Source organism: Urocitellus parryii, chromosome 6, assembly GCF_045843805.1.
Source record: "Urocitellus parryii isolate mUroPar1 chromosome 6, mUroPar1.hap1, whole genome shotgun sequence".
Taxonomy (NCBI): domain Eukaryota; kingdom Metazoa; phylum Chordata; class Mammalia; order Rodentia; family Sciuridae; genus Urocitellus; species Urocitellus parryii.
This window is the reverse complement of record NC_135536.1, coordinates 179379267-179395384: the sequence shown is the minus strand read 5'-3', so window position 1 is coordinate 179395384 and position 16118 is coordinate 179379267.

Below are 16118 nucleotides of genomic sequence, written 5' to 3'. Positions count from 1 at the left end.
CAAGTATTACATCAGGGTTCACTGAACAGGACCCACACTCTGCTCATAGGAAACTTCATCCCGACAAGTCCTGTTTTGAGGCTTCCTATGAGCCAGGCCCTGAGACCAAAAGAGATACATGTTGCCTCCCAGGAGCTGGGCCAGAGAAGAACCAAACAAGATGGGAAGGCAGCAATGGCAGTCTGCGCTGGGAGGAGGGTGGGCAGCAGCCTGGAGTGAGGACTCTGAACCCTGCCCCTGCTGTGTGACTTTGATGAAATGGGAGTAAAAACGGTGCCTTATGACACGCTGAGAGCCTGACGGACAGAGCTGGCCTCCGGGGCTGGCTGCCCTGGAGGAGTCAGCCCCTTGGTGATGTGCAGAGACACAGGGAAAGCCCAGAGGTGGGAGTGGAAGGACTCTGGAGCCTCGTGGAGGAGAGGCCCTGGAACTCGCACTGCCACCTTTGCCCATCAGGCACAAAGGGAGGGACCCCGGTGGGCAGAGGGCACAGTGGGAGGAACAGGTTCCCCGTGTTGAGGTGACGAGGAGGAGGAGCAGGGCGAGGCTCGGGAGGGAGGAGAGTGGGCCTGGCTCTGCTTCTGCCGGGTGCTCCCTGGGAGCCCGGGAGTCGATGGTGGACTCACCGTGGGCAGCTGTCCTGGGGTGTCTTCTTCAGGGCTCTGGTTAGACAGGACTTGGGACCTGGTTCTTCCATTTGCCACACTTACCAGCTCTGTGACCTCTGACAAGTCAGTTTTCTCTCCTGTGAGTTGGGGGCAATAACACACGCTCACCCCCATAAAATTGCTACCGATGGTTTACCACAGGCAAAGAACTGTGCCCTGAGGCCAGTGTTTGTCACTCAGATGAAGACAGCTGTTCTGTTCCTGCAGCGTCGGGTCCCTGGGAGCCCTCGGGAAGGGAAGACCCACCCAGGGGTGCACAGCATGGGAAAGGGACCATTTCCCCCTGGAGTGTGATCTCAGGGACCATTCAGACTCAGCTTCCCAGAAGGGGCTGGGCATGGAGGGGGCCAGGCCTGGGTGGGCACCAAGCCTTGGGCTATCGTGGCTGCCTCGCTACCTCGCTCTTCCTCCCAACGAAGGAGCAGCTTCCAGGCAAGTGTGAGCACAGCCTGGCCTGAGTGCACCCTCCAAATGTGGGCTGCTCAGGGGGCGAGAGGGGCCGCCCTGCTAATGAGCTAGAGATCAAGGAGTGGACAGACTACTGTCAGGCCTGCCGGCAGCTACAGTCTCAAATTAGGGCTGTCAGGGAGGATGCCACAAGGTCTGAGCCAGTCATCCTACTGCACAGTTCTCTCTGACCTTTGCGACCAGCCATGACATTGAATATTTTGTCCATTTTACAGGAGCAGAAACTGAGCACAGAGAGCCGGAGGGGCAGGTTCCTGAGGTCTGAGGGGCAGGTTCCTAAGTTCCTGCTGAGGGACCACTGGGGTCCCAGCCCAGGGTATTTCCAGCTGGTGAGCAGAGGCTTTGCAAGTCTACCAAAGAGGGGTGTCGTCCCTGAGATCACACTCCAGTGTGGGAGGCCAGACTTCCCCAGAAACATTTTCATTTACTAATGGGTTTAATGCGTTCAGAACTTCCTGTTTTAAACAAACAAGTGATTAGCATTGACTATAGACAGTGAAAATGGATCCTAATGAATTGCTAATTAGCCGCCTCCTCTTCCTAGGCTCTTTAGCTGGTAAATTTTCTCTCTGGCCATTGGGGGCCCTCATTTATCAGAGTAGAATTCATTCTTTTATTCATTTATCCACTCAACAGACATTTCCCGAACACCTACTGTGTGTTACACCAGCCAGATCCCTTCCTCAGGGTCTGATGAGGAAGAGAGCATTCATCAGCCCCAAACACAGTGACACACTTACAGGACAGGGAGAAGGGACTTGATCTTGTTCTGGGGTGGAGATGAGGTGTCCCTCCGAGAAGCCCCGTCTAGAGGATGGTGCATTTGAAATAAGATTTGAAGAATGTGGAGAATTTAACTAGATGAAGGGGGAAAGGAAGGAGTAGAAGAGAAATTCAGACATCCAGCACAGCATGTGCAAAGGTCCTGCTGTAGGAGAGAGCAGCCTGAGTCTGAGGAATGAGAAAGAGGCCAGTGGGAGAGCTGTGCCATGGGGGGTGGGGGTGTGGGGGTGTAATAAAGCAGCAGATGGGGTGTGTTGGCCTTCACGCTTTGTCACTGAAGGGACTGAGTGCCCTGCCACATCCCTCGGGCCTTCCTGCTTCAGCATGCTCACCCAGGTGCCAGCTGCCTCATGTTACTTTGTTGCCTGGTAACTTTTTTTTTTAGTTTATTTTAATATGTTTTTGTTGCCTGGTAACCTTCTACAGGTGAGGCAGGTCTTCTGTCTGCACCTGCACACTCGGCACACCAGAAGTCCTGGTGGATTTAGCAGAAGCAGCCCTCAGCCCGGACAGACGGAAGCTGAAGTCTGTGGGCTCTAGCTATAAACTCTGGCTCTCTCCACAGGGTGACTTTGGGCCGCATGCCTTATGTTTTCATTGTTTTGTTTCTACTGACTTTGTTTTTTCAGGCTGGAATGGAACTCAGGGACTCATGCATACTGGGCAAGTACTCAGCCACTAAGCCACATTCCTAGACTTTTTTGGGGGGGCTGGGATGTGCATGCTAGGCAAGCCATCAACCACTGTGCTGCACCCCCAGCCCAAGTCGCATGTTCCCTGCTATTTCCCAGAGTCCCCTGCAGTATGGAGCCTCACCCGCACACAGTGGCATACCTGCTTGACCACACCCCTACCTGAGCCACTCCCCTGGTGCCTCCTGGGGTTACCTCCCAAACAAATTACTTGCCTTCAAATCTCTACCCCAGGGTTGGTTTCTGCAGGAACCCACACAGAGACACCCTTGTAACAGGACGTAGGCATATCCATGTCCCCTGTGCATCCTGGTCCCTTGGCCTGCATGCTTTCCTCTCCTTGTTGGCTCCCTTCACAGGGTATTGGGTCCATGGGACGTGGTGGCCCAGATGGGTCCACCTACCACTGTGCACATAGGCCCCATGGCCTGTCCCTTTCTTGGTTTTCTACTGCTGTTAGCAAGACTTGAGCTGGCTTTCCTCTGGGGGCAGTGCTGTCCAATAGAACTTTCTTCAGTCATTGGAATGTTCTAGACCTGAGCTATCCAATATGGTGGTCACTAGCCAGATGTGTCCATTGAGCCCTTGAAATACAGCTTGTAGAACTGGGGAATAGATATTTTGTTTTATTAATTTAAATCTAAAGAGATGTGTGTGACTACTGGCAACCATATTGATTATGTAGCTCTGGGCTTATCCTATACCTGGTAGCTGCTAAGTTTCCTGGAGACCAAGGTTCAGCTTGATGAATTGTGGGAAGGGCAGCCACTGGGCCCAGCTCTCTGCATCCACCTCCATTACAGAACCCAGCAGATCTTCCTGAGACGGATCACCCAGAGGGTAGCCACTAGCATCCCAGGGAGGCCAGGGGTATGTACCCACCCGCAGCTCCTCTGAAGAACATTACCCCTTCTTTGAATGCATCATCCTTCAACTGTTCTTGGCCCCTGTGGCTGGTGCAGATGACCTTGGGAAGGAGTCAGGGTGGCTGCCTCAGTGGTCAGGGGCAGGGACAGGAGGTGCTGACTGAGACACCTCCTGTTCCCACCAGCCTGACGTTCTATGGTGCATCGAGCTGAAAGGGTTCTCCCTGAGCTGAGGAATGAACATTTTCTGGGTAATATGGCATATTGAGTTCAGAGACCTCTGAGCCATTGAAGACACAGTCCCGTTCAAGGTGGTACAGGAGGTATCTACCCTCCGCTTCTTCAAAACAATAGAACCCTGGTATTTATGCCAGTTAGGCACCTGCCTGGTCAGAACGAAGGCCACATCTTCTGGTTTCCCTTGCAGCTAGATGTGGCAGGTGCACAAGTTCCGCCATGATGGACCCACTAAAATGATTTGCAACCTCAGGCAAGCAACCTCAAAGAGAAGCTGTGTGCTCTTCTCTGCACTGTGGCTCCTCCCTGCTGCTGAAACTCAGACCCAGTAGAGATTGTGATAACAGGGCAGAAACGCCAACTGGCTCAAAGCAAAGCATCCTGTGAACTTTGGGGATCAAGGACAAAAAGGGCCATAAAACTTCCTTTGATTAGAAGAGATGCAGTCGGCCCCAACTTTGACCCAGCACTTTAAAAGCTCCTAAAGTCTGTGAGAGACAAACCTCTTGTTCATGGGCTGGCTCATTGGGGTGCCAGGCCCTGGGCTAGGCCTTGGGGCTGCAGCAGGAAACAGGTCACTTGGAGTCTGTGCCCTCAAGAACCTTCATTACCATTCCTGACATTCTATTCCAAAGTGTTTTTACAGTCACCTCCCGTCAAAATGGCATTGAGTTCATGCTTTAAAAATAAGCTCTGCTTCTCCCCAGAACTCTCCTCCATTGCAGATAAGAACATAAACTGGTGCAGCCGCTGCAAAAGCAGTTTGGAAGTTTCCTGGGAAGTTAGACATACACTGGCCATCCACCCAGCACTCCCACACTGAGGTATTCACCCAGGAGAAGACAGGCCCACACACAGACTCATATGCAAATGTTCTCAGCAGATTGATGCATAGCATCCTCTCACTGGAAACAATTCAAACGTCCATCAATAGAAGAACCGAAAAGCAAATTGTGACGAATCTGCACAAGAGAGTACTGCTCAAAAAGGAACACATGTTGGTATACACAAGACGTGAGTGAGGCTCGGAATCACTGTGCTCAGTGAAAGAAGCCAGACACAAAAGAATACACCTTGTAAGGCTGCATTTCTACGAAATTCTAGGAAATGCAAACTAATATATCGAGAGCAGATCAGTGGTTATCTAGGGCTGGAGCTGAAGAAGGAGATTAGCTGCAAAGGGAGCAAGGAATGTTCTGAGAAGCAAAGAAAGCATTCTTTCATTGGCTGTAATGGTGGTTACATGACTATAGATATTCATCAAAGCTTATTGAATGATTTGAATGATGCACCTCAATTGGTGATTTTATTCATACTTCAATGAAATGGATATTAAAAAAAAAAAAAGTAAAAAGCCAGGTGCAGTGGCTCGTGCCTATTATCCCAGCTACTCAGGAGGCTGAAGCAGGAGGATAGCAAGTTCAAGGTCAGACTGGGCAACTTAGCAAGACCCTGTCTCAAAGAAAAAATTAAAAAAGAAAAGGGCTGGAGATGTAGCTCAGTCATAGATGCACATGCCTACCATGCACAAGGCCCTGAGTTCAATCCCCAGAGCTGTAAAAATAAATAAATGAATAAATAAATAACAGAGGTTTGTGAATTAATGGAGAAAATGACCTCTGTTTATATACTATAGTAACAGATACTTTTTATCTTTTAAATTTAAAGGAGCTCATACTCATAAACAAGATAAACTTTCCTTTGCCACAAAAAGAAAATAGAAATCCAAAGATAAATAGAGGTTGTAAACTCAGGCTGACCACCATCTGGAAACAGGCACCAGTGACCAGGGATTCAAGACTCTTGGAGTAAGCAGGGGCCAAACAAGTCCTTGGGGCTTGAAAGCACATTTTAGGTAACTAGAGGGAACAGGTGCAGGTCCGGTAACTGGCTCCTGAGCCAAGCTGCCCTGACTCCATAGGAATCTTGAGCTGCCAGGAGTAAGCCTGGTTAGGGACTGGGATCCTGAGGGACTGGGTTCAAGGCAAGTGCAGAGGAAGAAAAGGGACAAAAATATTCCTCTTCAAAATAGGCCTGCAAACCCAAATGCTTGAGCACATGAAGAAAATGGACACTAAGAAAGACAGCCAACAAAATAATTAACTGTTCATATGAAAAGGAAATGATGATAAATCCTAAAAATAAAAAAAAAAATCATTGAAGCAAATTCAAATAGTTGGAAGTCTACAGACGACACAGTTGAAGAGAAAATTTGTGAATTGAAAGATATTCCTGAGTCATTTACTCAGAAAGCAGCACAAAAAGATTAAAAAGCAGAAAATGTTAGAAAGTCATTAAGACATGGTGAGCAGATTGAAAGATTTCACTATGTGTGTAATAGAAATTCCAGAAGGATTGACTAAAGGATGTAAGGGAAGTGCCGTAGTTAGGCAATGATGGCTGAGAGTATTTCAGGAAGGCCTCAGGTGGAAAATAGGTACCACATGATAAAGAAAATGAAGAAAAGTAAATCTCAACCAGGCCACTGTAAGGATAGGGCAGAATGTCACAGATAAAGAGTTACAATTCTTTATCATTACGATAAAGAATTATCTACAAAGGACACCAGAAGTGTGCTAAGAACGGACAACAAATTTCTCATTAGTGACTATGAATGAGATACAGAGAGAGGTAATATCCTGAACATGCAGAGGAAAAAATATATATATTAATTTACCTCAAAAATACAACTAAATTAATACTAAAGAAGGAGAGCAAACTATAGGCATTTTTAGATTTCATAGAGTAAGGGAGCTTACCACCCATACCTTCACTGAAAGGATTACTAGGGCATGTACTTCAGCAGAAGGAAAAGTGAAAGAAAGCATTAAGTAAAGAAACTGAATGAATACATTGGTAAATTGAATTAATTTCTGACCATATAAATATTTATTTATTCATTTTTATGGTGCTGGGATTGAACCCAGGGCTTTGTGCATGCTAGGCAAGCATGCACCACTGGGTTGTATCCCTGGCCCTAAATATTTACTTTAATGATTAACAGTGGAATTAGAATTCTAGACAATAGTAAAGAAGATGGAAGGAACAGTTCAATTCTGAGTACATTCTGTTCAGGCTGTTTTTTTATCAGGTGGAAAATAGAGACATTGAACAACTTAGCACTGTTAGGCAAATATATGGTTAAGTAACTATGTTAAAAAATTAAAATGTAATCACCCAAAGAAATGTACTTTATAAGCATTTAAGTGAGAGGGTAGTTAGAGGAATCTGGTGACAAAGGACTTTATCCTTCAAAAGTTAAGAAAGAAGAAAAAAATCAAAATAATTACACATAGTCCTTCTTCCCATCAAAAAATATCCTAGTAATTGAAAATATGCACCAAATAAGATGATAAAAAATGTTCAAACAAATAGCAATCATAATAAATATAAATGGATTAGACTTATCTATTAAAGGTCGAGACTATGAGATGAAACTTTTAAAAACATAACAAAAATCCACCTATGAGCTGCATATGAAATATACTAAGATAATGACACAGTAAATGTTGAAAACAAACATTAAAAAAATTCCTAGGAAAATACTATTTTAAAAACTGAGAAAACATTACTCTTCAAGTAACAACATTAATTGAAAAAATATTAATGTTAATATTGGGCAAAATAGAATATAATGCAATAAGCACCCATGGGGATAAAGATAGACAATGTATTTATGATAAAAGCAAAAATCCCACCAAGAAGGTAAAATTCTTGAACTCAAAGCCTTCCCTGAGAAGTTGTGCTCCATTTGTGTACAATATGTCAAAATGCATTCTACTATCATGTATAACTAATTGGAACAAATAAAACAATTAACTAAAAAAATGCAAATCTAATGATAACAATAAAAAGCCTTCCCTAGAATTTGGATAGAGTTCTTTTGCAGTTACATTTATCCAAGGATTGATTGTTCATTAAACCAAAACTTCATGCAGGACCAAGTCCCTTAATGTGGAAAAAGACGAGACATGAGGACACAAGGACATGAAAAAATAAGGTTGCTTACTAAATTATTAACCACAAAGCTATGGGCTAAATCACCAGAATTGCAACCAGAACAATAAAGGCCCAGCACACCCTAAATCATCTGCAGTCTATTTGCATATTAAATTGGAACATTTATGTAGATAAAGCTTAGAAAATGGTCTCTATTAAAATGCCCACAGTTAACACTTTCAGATACCAAATTTGTGTGGCTCCAGATGCAACTTAGCAAGTCTTGCCTCCTTCTGCTGGGGGTCAGGGGTGAGGGCAGTGGACGGGCTGAGTGACAGATGAAGGAGATAAGGGGGGGCTGGCTCAAGAAACCTTAGCATTTGACAAAAATCATGGAATGACCTTGTGGGCCAGAAAAAGAAATGAGCTAGATGAGGCACAAGTAGACAAATTTGTCTTGAGCCCCAAAGGGCAGCTGATTGATAGATGCTATTGAGCAGGACTGTTTTTTTTTTTTTTTTTTAGTTGGACACAATACCTGTCTTTCACTCATTTATTTTTTATGTGGTGCTGAGGATCGAACCCAGGGTCTCATGCTAGGTGAGCATGAACTAGGTGAACCCCCATGCTAGGTGAACGCTCTACCGCTGAGCCATATCCCCAGCCCCAGGACTGTTCTTAATTATGGAGTTCTATAGTGCAGAAGCACATCTTTGGTTTCTTAAATTATTTCCCGACAGGATGAGCTTGGTGAGTTTTTATCTTCTTTTTCTCCAGAAAGTGATCATTGCCTGTTTCAAAAGTACTTGGAGGGATTAAGTGACATAACTCATTAAAGCACTTGGCACACAGTAAGCACATAATAAGCAATACCTCCCAGTTTTAGGCTAGTGAGAGAGTTCAGGAGCCACGAGTCTGAAACGGGTTTTAGAGTCTGGGTGGAGATAGAGGTCAACAGTGCAGTATGCAGTTTGCAGCTTGGGCTGTGGCCACGGCAACATGCTCTCTGTGGAGGGAGGTGATAGCTCTCCTCTGCTCACCTTGAGTATCAGTGTCATTTTGGGGAACTGTGTTTTCATAGGGCCCTAGACCAGCGATTCTCAAACTGTCGTGGTCAAGACCAGCAGCAGATCGGGTGGGGATTTGTTAGAAACACAGCTTACTGGGCCCCACTCTAGGCCTACTGAGTCAGGAACTCTGCAGTCAGGCCCAGAAGTCTGGGTTTTAACAAGCTAGTGGTAACAACCATCAGCAAGTTGGACGCCAGGTTAGGGGTGGAGGCCTGGAGCCTAGTGGAAGGACCTGGCCATGCCCAGCCTTGAGAAAAGAGGACCTGAGCGACTCAGATAACAGAAGGAGGAGCCCGCTTGTTCCTCCATGTCGCCCAGTGATGTCTAGGACCAACTGCGGAAAACGGGAGGGGACAAAAGTAGCCTGGGGGTGTTTGGAAACTCCAGAGCCACTGAGGGCAGAAGATGTTGAGAGACCAGAAGGAGAGGCAGAGAAATCCAGAACCGCACATTATTCCAGGCTTAAGGAGTCAGGTGTGGTGGCGCCCGCCTGCAACCTAGCGACTGGGGAGGCCAACGCAGGCTCCAGGCCTGAAGTGTCACCCCCTTTCTCCACAGAAAAGTCTTAACTGGGCTTCTCCAGAAATCTCCACCATGGCTGATTTTAGGACCGTCAGCAAAAGAGTCTCTACAAGAGTCCAATGTAGACAAACTTCCTATTTTCGTGTTGCCCTGTTTTACGTGGCCACTGGTCAGGAAGAAATCAGCATCCAGGTGCCGGACACCCCCTTACTAGGTTTTCACAAACGTGTCCAGTAGAGTAGTTTGTAGAAATGCGTCAGGCCTCTGGCCTTGAGCTGGGCTTCACAGAGATGTCTACATTTTTAAGAGAAGTTTCCAACTGGGCTCCATGGTAACAGGTGTCAGGGAGAGGAAAGAAAGGGGAGAAGAAGCTCTCCCTACTCAGGTGTTGTCCTTGAAGGGTTAACTTGCCCTGAACAGGGAAAGAAAAAGCTGCTTTTATGTGAACTTCTGCAGACTGGGAACTTCTGAGCCCCTCCCCTTACATGCTGGGTATAAAACTCTGAGACTCCCTGAACTCGGGGTTCAGGGGATTGATTGATTACAGCAAAAGCTGTGCCCTCTGAGCCTGGCTGCAGCCAAATATAACTGTTTCCTGCTGTCCTCGGTGCCTTGCCTCGTCTGTCCCTACAACAGGCCAGCCCCAGGAACTTAGCGAGACCCTTGGCAATTTAGCAAGAACCTGTCTCAAAATTTAAAGAAAAAAAAAAAAAGGACTGGGGACGTGGCTCAGTGGTGAAGCACTCCTGGGTTCAACCCCAGTACAAAAAAGGGAAACAGAAAAAGAGAGAGGGACACAGACAGAAGCGTGTCTTGGGTGGCAACCAGACAGGAGGGTCCCGCGCCCCAAGGCATATGGAAGGGGTTTGTATGCCGAGCTAGACAAAGTTGGGCTGCGGCACCACCATGCACCGGGCCTTCCCAGAACCAATGACTACATCAAACGACCGTTAAGAAACAGTCCAGGCATCAGCGGCTGGCCTAAGCACCCAGGCAACCATCTTCATGGCTTTGTTTGCCCCAAAGGGTTTGGAATGCACGCCAGAGTCCCCTGGCCAGCCAAAGGCACTTACAACCAAGATGGCTGCAGCCATGTCAAGCTGGTCCCTGCAGTAGATTCAAAAGGGTGCTCTTGGCTGCATGTGACAGACAACGGACACCATGGCCTGGATTTTAAGAGATGTATTGGTCAAAGCATGAGCCTGAAGGGAGGGTGGCTCTGAGTCGGGCCCAGCCACCAGCTCCACGGCATCCTCAGAGTCCCAGGCTTTTCCCGTTGGTCATCCCTGCCATCTACAAGGATCACGGCTCTCCTCATGGAAGCCCAATGGAGGAAGAAATGCCCAGCCCTCCCTCGCTCAGACACCAAGAGAGTCTCTTTTTAACAGTCAAGGAACTTTCCCAGGGACTCCCTTCCCCCAGCAGGGTTCACACCTCGTTGGCCATCGCCGGATCACAGGACGATTGCTAAGCCGTCCTTGGCTAGGACAGTGGAACTGTCAGGATCGGCTTAGGTCAGGTGCCTCAGCCTCTTCTGTGCCACGGACCCCTCTGGCCAATGGCGAAGCTGTGGGAGGCTTCTCAGAATCATTGTAACCACAGGAGAAAAAACAAGGCTGGGGTGTGGCTCCGCGCTGGAGCACTTTCCTCGCTGGTACCAGAGTCCCAGGTTTGGTCCCCAGCCCTGAAAAAATAAAAGATTAAAATTAAATAAATAAATAGAACAAAAGAACGTACTACAAAGGAGACCAATTATACTGAAATACAGTTTTCAAAATATATATATTTTAAAGTACCATACGAGAATAAATGTGTTTCTTTATTAAGGCAATAAATAATAGAATCTAACAGCCGATCTCAAACAACCATAATTTCAAAGCAGCAATGAGCATAAACAATGTTCTGAGGTGCCTGCAACCAACTGTTTTATGATACGAAGAATATTTGTGATTTTATTGGTAAGAAAGTTAACGCTACTGTGGCTTGTTCCTTACACTCAAGGAGAAGGAAATGCTAAAGGTTAGTGAAAATTAAAATGTAGGGTTCCCCCCCCCATTCAAGTTCGTAAACCTCATGCAGTGAATCCACAGAGCCCTTGAACTTCATGTTGAGAACCCCTGGCTTCGACTAATCAAGAGTCACACGCTGAGACTAGGCAAGTCTTTTCTGAAGCAAGGGGTCTGATAGGAATGCAGAAGCCCAAACTAAATCAAGACTAAAGGAAGCAGGAAAAAAAAAAAGTGGGAGTGGGAAGAGGGTGGAGGAGGCTGGAGGAGGCTGGAGGAGGGTGGCAGACCGGGCTCCAGGGTCTGCCTGAGCAGGTCAGCAAGGGCTTCCTTCAGGAGAGTGCTTCTCAGCTCGGGAGGTAGAGACGTTGTCAAAGGGACTCAGATGACAGATGGCGCACATACTAGGATTCCTGCCAACCTTGGCTTTCTCTCATTTCCCCCATTTTATTTACTTTTGTTTCCTGATTGGTTTTCTCTAAACATTTATGTGTTTCAAGGTACAGATGTGATACTTGCCCTTTGCAAATAGTCAGCCACTGAGGAGGTATCTCCTCTCTCCCACCTCTAAGAAACCACCACAGCTCTCAGCTCGGGTCTGTCTTTTCAAACAACTGGGTGTGCACAGGGGGTATCCAACAATCAGGGAACTTAGAAGGTTAGGGAGCTCACTAGCAGTGCAGATTCCCCACCCCATGCACTTAACATCACTCCAAAATTTTTCCCCCTTGGGCAGAGGACTGGGGTAGGGGTGTAGGCATATTCCTGGGACCTGGATGGGATGTGCCAACTTAAAATGGACTTTCACATCGAAGTGTTTGGGAACCTCGTCAATAAGGTTTGAGTCTCCTAAAACATTCACAGGAGACTCCAGACATATTCAAAGCCAGCATTGGAAAGAAAGGAAGCATTCACACTAACATTAAAAGCAAGATAAATATGTCCTCTAGCAGTTCTGTCATTTAATATTGTTTGGGCGCTACTGGCCAATGCAATTAGACAAGAGAAAGGAATAAAAAGTATATAAATCATGAAGAAATGAGGAAGCTAATCTTGTTGCAGATATCATTTACCTGACTGGGATGTAGGTGGGGGAAATCTAGCAAAAAAAAAAAAAAAACTATTACAAACAATAAAAAACTCAAGAAAGTAGCTGCATACAAAAATTAAAATACAAAAACTGTGGTAGAGCATTGCTTAGCATGCATGAAGCCCCGAGTTCAATCCTTAGCATACACACACACTCAAAAACTAAAATACAGAAACCAAATGCCTTCACATTTATATAAACAACAACCTGTTAGAAGACAGAACATCAGCCAACAGTGACAACCACAAGAAAAAGTTCAAGAAAGAAAATTTCTTTCCTCTTACCTATCTCTGATGAGGCCCTACTATGTTGCCCAGGTTGGTCTCCAAATCTTGGGCTCAAAGGGTCTCAAGCCTCCGCCTCCCAAGTAGTTGGGACTACAGGCATATGCTACTGCACCCAGCATGGAAGAAAACTTCAAAATGTTCTCTTTCCCTCAAAAGCTCATTATTAAATCATAAAAGTTGAAATAATGGTACAGAGAACACCCATAAACCTACCACCTTGATTCTACAATGAACATATTTTTATTTTGCAAACACACTATCTATACCAAACCACATGCCTATCACACGTCTATGCATTTGTTCATCCTTCTCTTCATCCAAACATCCATATTATTCCTAAAACACTCTTGGAAGAAACACACAAAGAGAAATCTTTTTAAAATATTTTTAATTTTTTATTGTTATTATTATTAGTTGTAGTTGGATACAACAACTTCATTTCACTTGTTTATTTTTTTATTTTGTGGTGCTGAGGATCGAATCCAGGGTCTCGCAGGTGCGAGGTGAGCACTGTACTGTTGAGCCATAACCCCAGCCCACAAAGAGAAATCTTAAAGTGAGAGGACCCACAGGGAGGGGAATGTTGAGACATAAACCACGAATATGCAAGTTTTTGCTGTGTTAATTTATGAAGTTAATGTAATAAAACTGTTGGATTTTTTTAACTACTTAAGATGATTCTAGTTCACATAGAAAAGTGAGGAGGAATGTAGGCAAATTCTGGAAACAATTTAAACAGAAGGTCTTAGAATACATTGAAATTTGTTGCAAAACTGTTGTAACTAAAGCAGTATGGTGCTGACTCTTGAATGAGATGAAGGAAGCAGAAAAAAAGTTTTGAAAAGCAGTCAGTCCGAACTCTGGTGGGAGTTTGGGGTATGATAATGGTGGGGTTTCAAATCAGTGGGAAAAATATAAATGAAACTGGGATAATATAGAAAAAAAATTAAAAATCTAGACAAAATTAATCAGGACCCTACGTCATACCATAAAATAATTTAAATTCCCAAAGGTCAAATTTACATTTATATAAGTGAAAGATAACTCAGAAACGATAAAGGATAAATAGGTATAGAGTACTTAACAATAAGAAATATTTTACTTGGGAAAAAACTACCAAAAGCCAAGTTAAAATTTAAAAAAAAAAAAAAGGGATAGACAAATATTTGAAATTCATCTCACAGAGTTGCCCCAAATCAATAAGATGCCAGCCAACAAGCAAATAGAAAAAGAAACAAAGATTCTGAGCTGTCAGTTCCCAGAAAAAGAAGTACAAATGGTTCTTTTAAAAAATTTGTTTTTAAATGCAGGGCTAGCTCAGGGACAGAGCCTTTCCTGGTATGTCTGAAGCCCTGGGATTGATACCCAGCAGGAAAGAAAAAAATCCAGTCTCACTCCTAAGAACAGGAGCTGGGGGTGTGGTCAGTGGTAGAGCACAGGCTTAGCATAGCCAGGCCACCCCCAGCACAAGAGAGAAAATGGAAGGAAGGAAGGAGAGAGGAGAGAAAGGAGGGAGGGAGGGAGGGGAAGGGAGGAAAAGGGTAAAAATGAAACCTGCAAATCAAAACCACTGTAAGATGACAGCCTACTCAGCAGATGGCCCAGGATCAAAACACTTGGCTCTGAGGTGTGTGTGGGGGGAGGACCAGGTCCACATTTTTGCACACTGTTTGTGGGTGTGTAAATTGGTCCCACTTCTATGGAAAGTAATTTGCCAAAATTAAAAAAGCACAGACCCGGGCTGGGGATGTGGCTCAAGCGGTAGCGCGCTCGCCTGGCATGCATGGGGCCCGGGTTCGATCCTCAGCACCACATACCAACAAAGATGTTGTGTCCACCGAAAACTAAAAACAAATAAATATTTAAAAAAATAAAAATTAAAAAAAATGCATAAACCCTTTGACCCAGAAATTCTAACTTCTAGATAATATTTATCTTACAAATGTATTTGCAGGTATGTGCAAAGATTGATCATCTGGAAGTTGATTGCAACATTATTTATAAGAGCACACAGCTGGAAACGACCCAAGTGTTCATCATTTGGGGACTGGCTAAATCTTGCTTTACCTCTTTGATGGGATGATCTACCGCCATTAAAAACCCATGTGAAGGGTTGGGGATGTAGCTCAGTGACAAAGTGCTTGCTTAGTATGCACAAAGCCCAGGAGTCAATTCCCAACACCACAAAACACACAAACATGGGGAGCCGTCATCAAGATGTATCATTACCTCGGGGTCACAAGCTGTCTGTAGAAGTGGAAGTCTGAAGGCCAAGAGGGGCTCCGAACATTGAATTTTACAGCAAGTCCACCCTGCCCCAGGCTATTCTTTATTTTTTTTTAATATTTATTTTTTAGTTGTAGTTGGACACAATACCTTTATTTTACTCATTGATTTTTATGTGGTGCTGAGGACCGAACCCAGGGCCTCGCCTGTGCTAGGCCAGCGCTCTGCCGCTGAGCCACAATCCCAGACCCCAGGTTCTTTTCTGTGTGGGACGGACCCCACTACGTTGCCCAGGCTGGCCCTGAATTCCCAGGCTCATGCTTCCCAAGTAGCTGGACTCTGGGCGCGTGCCACTCCGCCTGGGCCCTCTGGTTTTGCAGTGCTAGGGCTTGAGCCCAGGGCCTTAGGCAGCTAGGTGAACCTCTACCCCTGAGCCACACCCTGGTCCTCCCCAGGTTATTCTTATGCTGGGGCACGAAGGGGACAGAGGCCTGCAGCTGCCCTGGCGGTGCGCAGAGATTTTCCTGATCCTCCGGGACTGGCCTGGGTACCACCTTCAGGAACTCCCCCCCCTTGTGTTTTTCTACCCTGTCCCAGCCAGCAGCGGTCACCTTCAGTGGTACCCTGAGGCCAAGCCCAACGTGGCTCTAGGCTTTACATAAGACCACAGCAGTATCCATAGGAGTCGGGGTTTGCCAAGCGCTTGCCAAGCGCCGTGCGGGCTCATGCGCACAGGCCGCGGTGAGGAGCACCCTGTGTCTGGTGACAGCTTTACTGAGATGGAATTCCCAGCCCACGGCCGCTCACCCATCTGGGGAATCCGCTCAGGGGCTTTCAGTCTATTCACACCGTTGGGCAGCCGCCACCACAGTCGACTCTAGAAAACGGGCATCGCCCCCAGAGGAAACCCGTGCGCGTTAGCAGGCGCTTCGCTCCGCCTCCATCCGGGATGCCCCACCTGACTTTCGTCTCTCTGGATTTTTCTATTCTGGGCATTTCGTATGACTCCATGTATGGCGGCTTTGGGGTCTGGTTGCTTTCACCCAGCACGATGCTCTCAAGGTCCATCTGTGACAGAGCGTGGCTCAGAATACCTCTTCTTTTTATTGCCAAATAATACTCCACTGTCTGGATGGAGCACGTTTTATTTGGCCACCCCTCAGTGCCCGGACATGTGTGTTCTTCCCATCCCTTGCTGTCGTGACAGTGCTGCTTGAATATTCCGTCACAGGGTTTGTGCAGATGTCTGTCTTCAGTCCCCTGT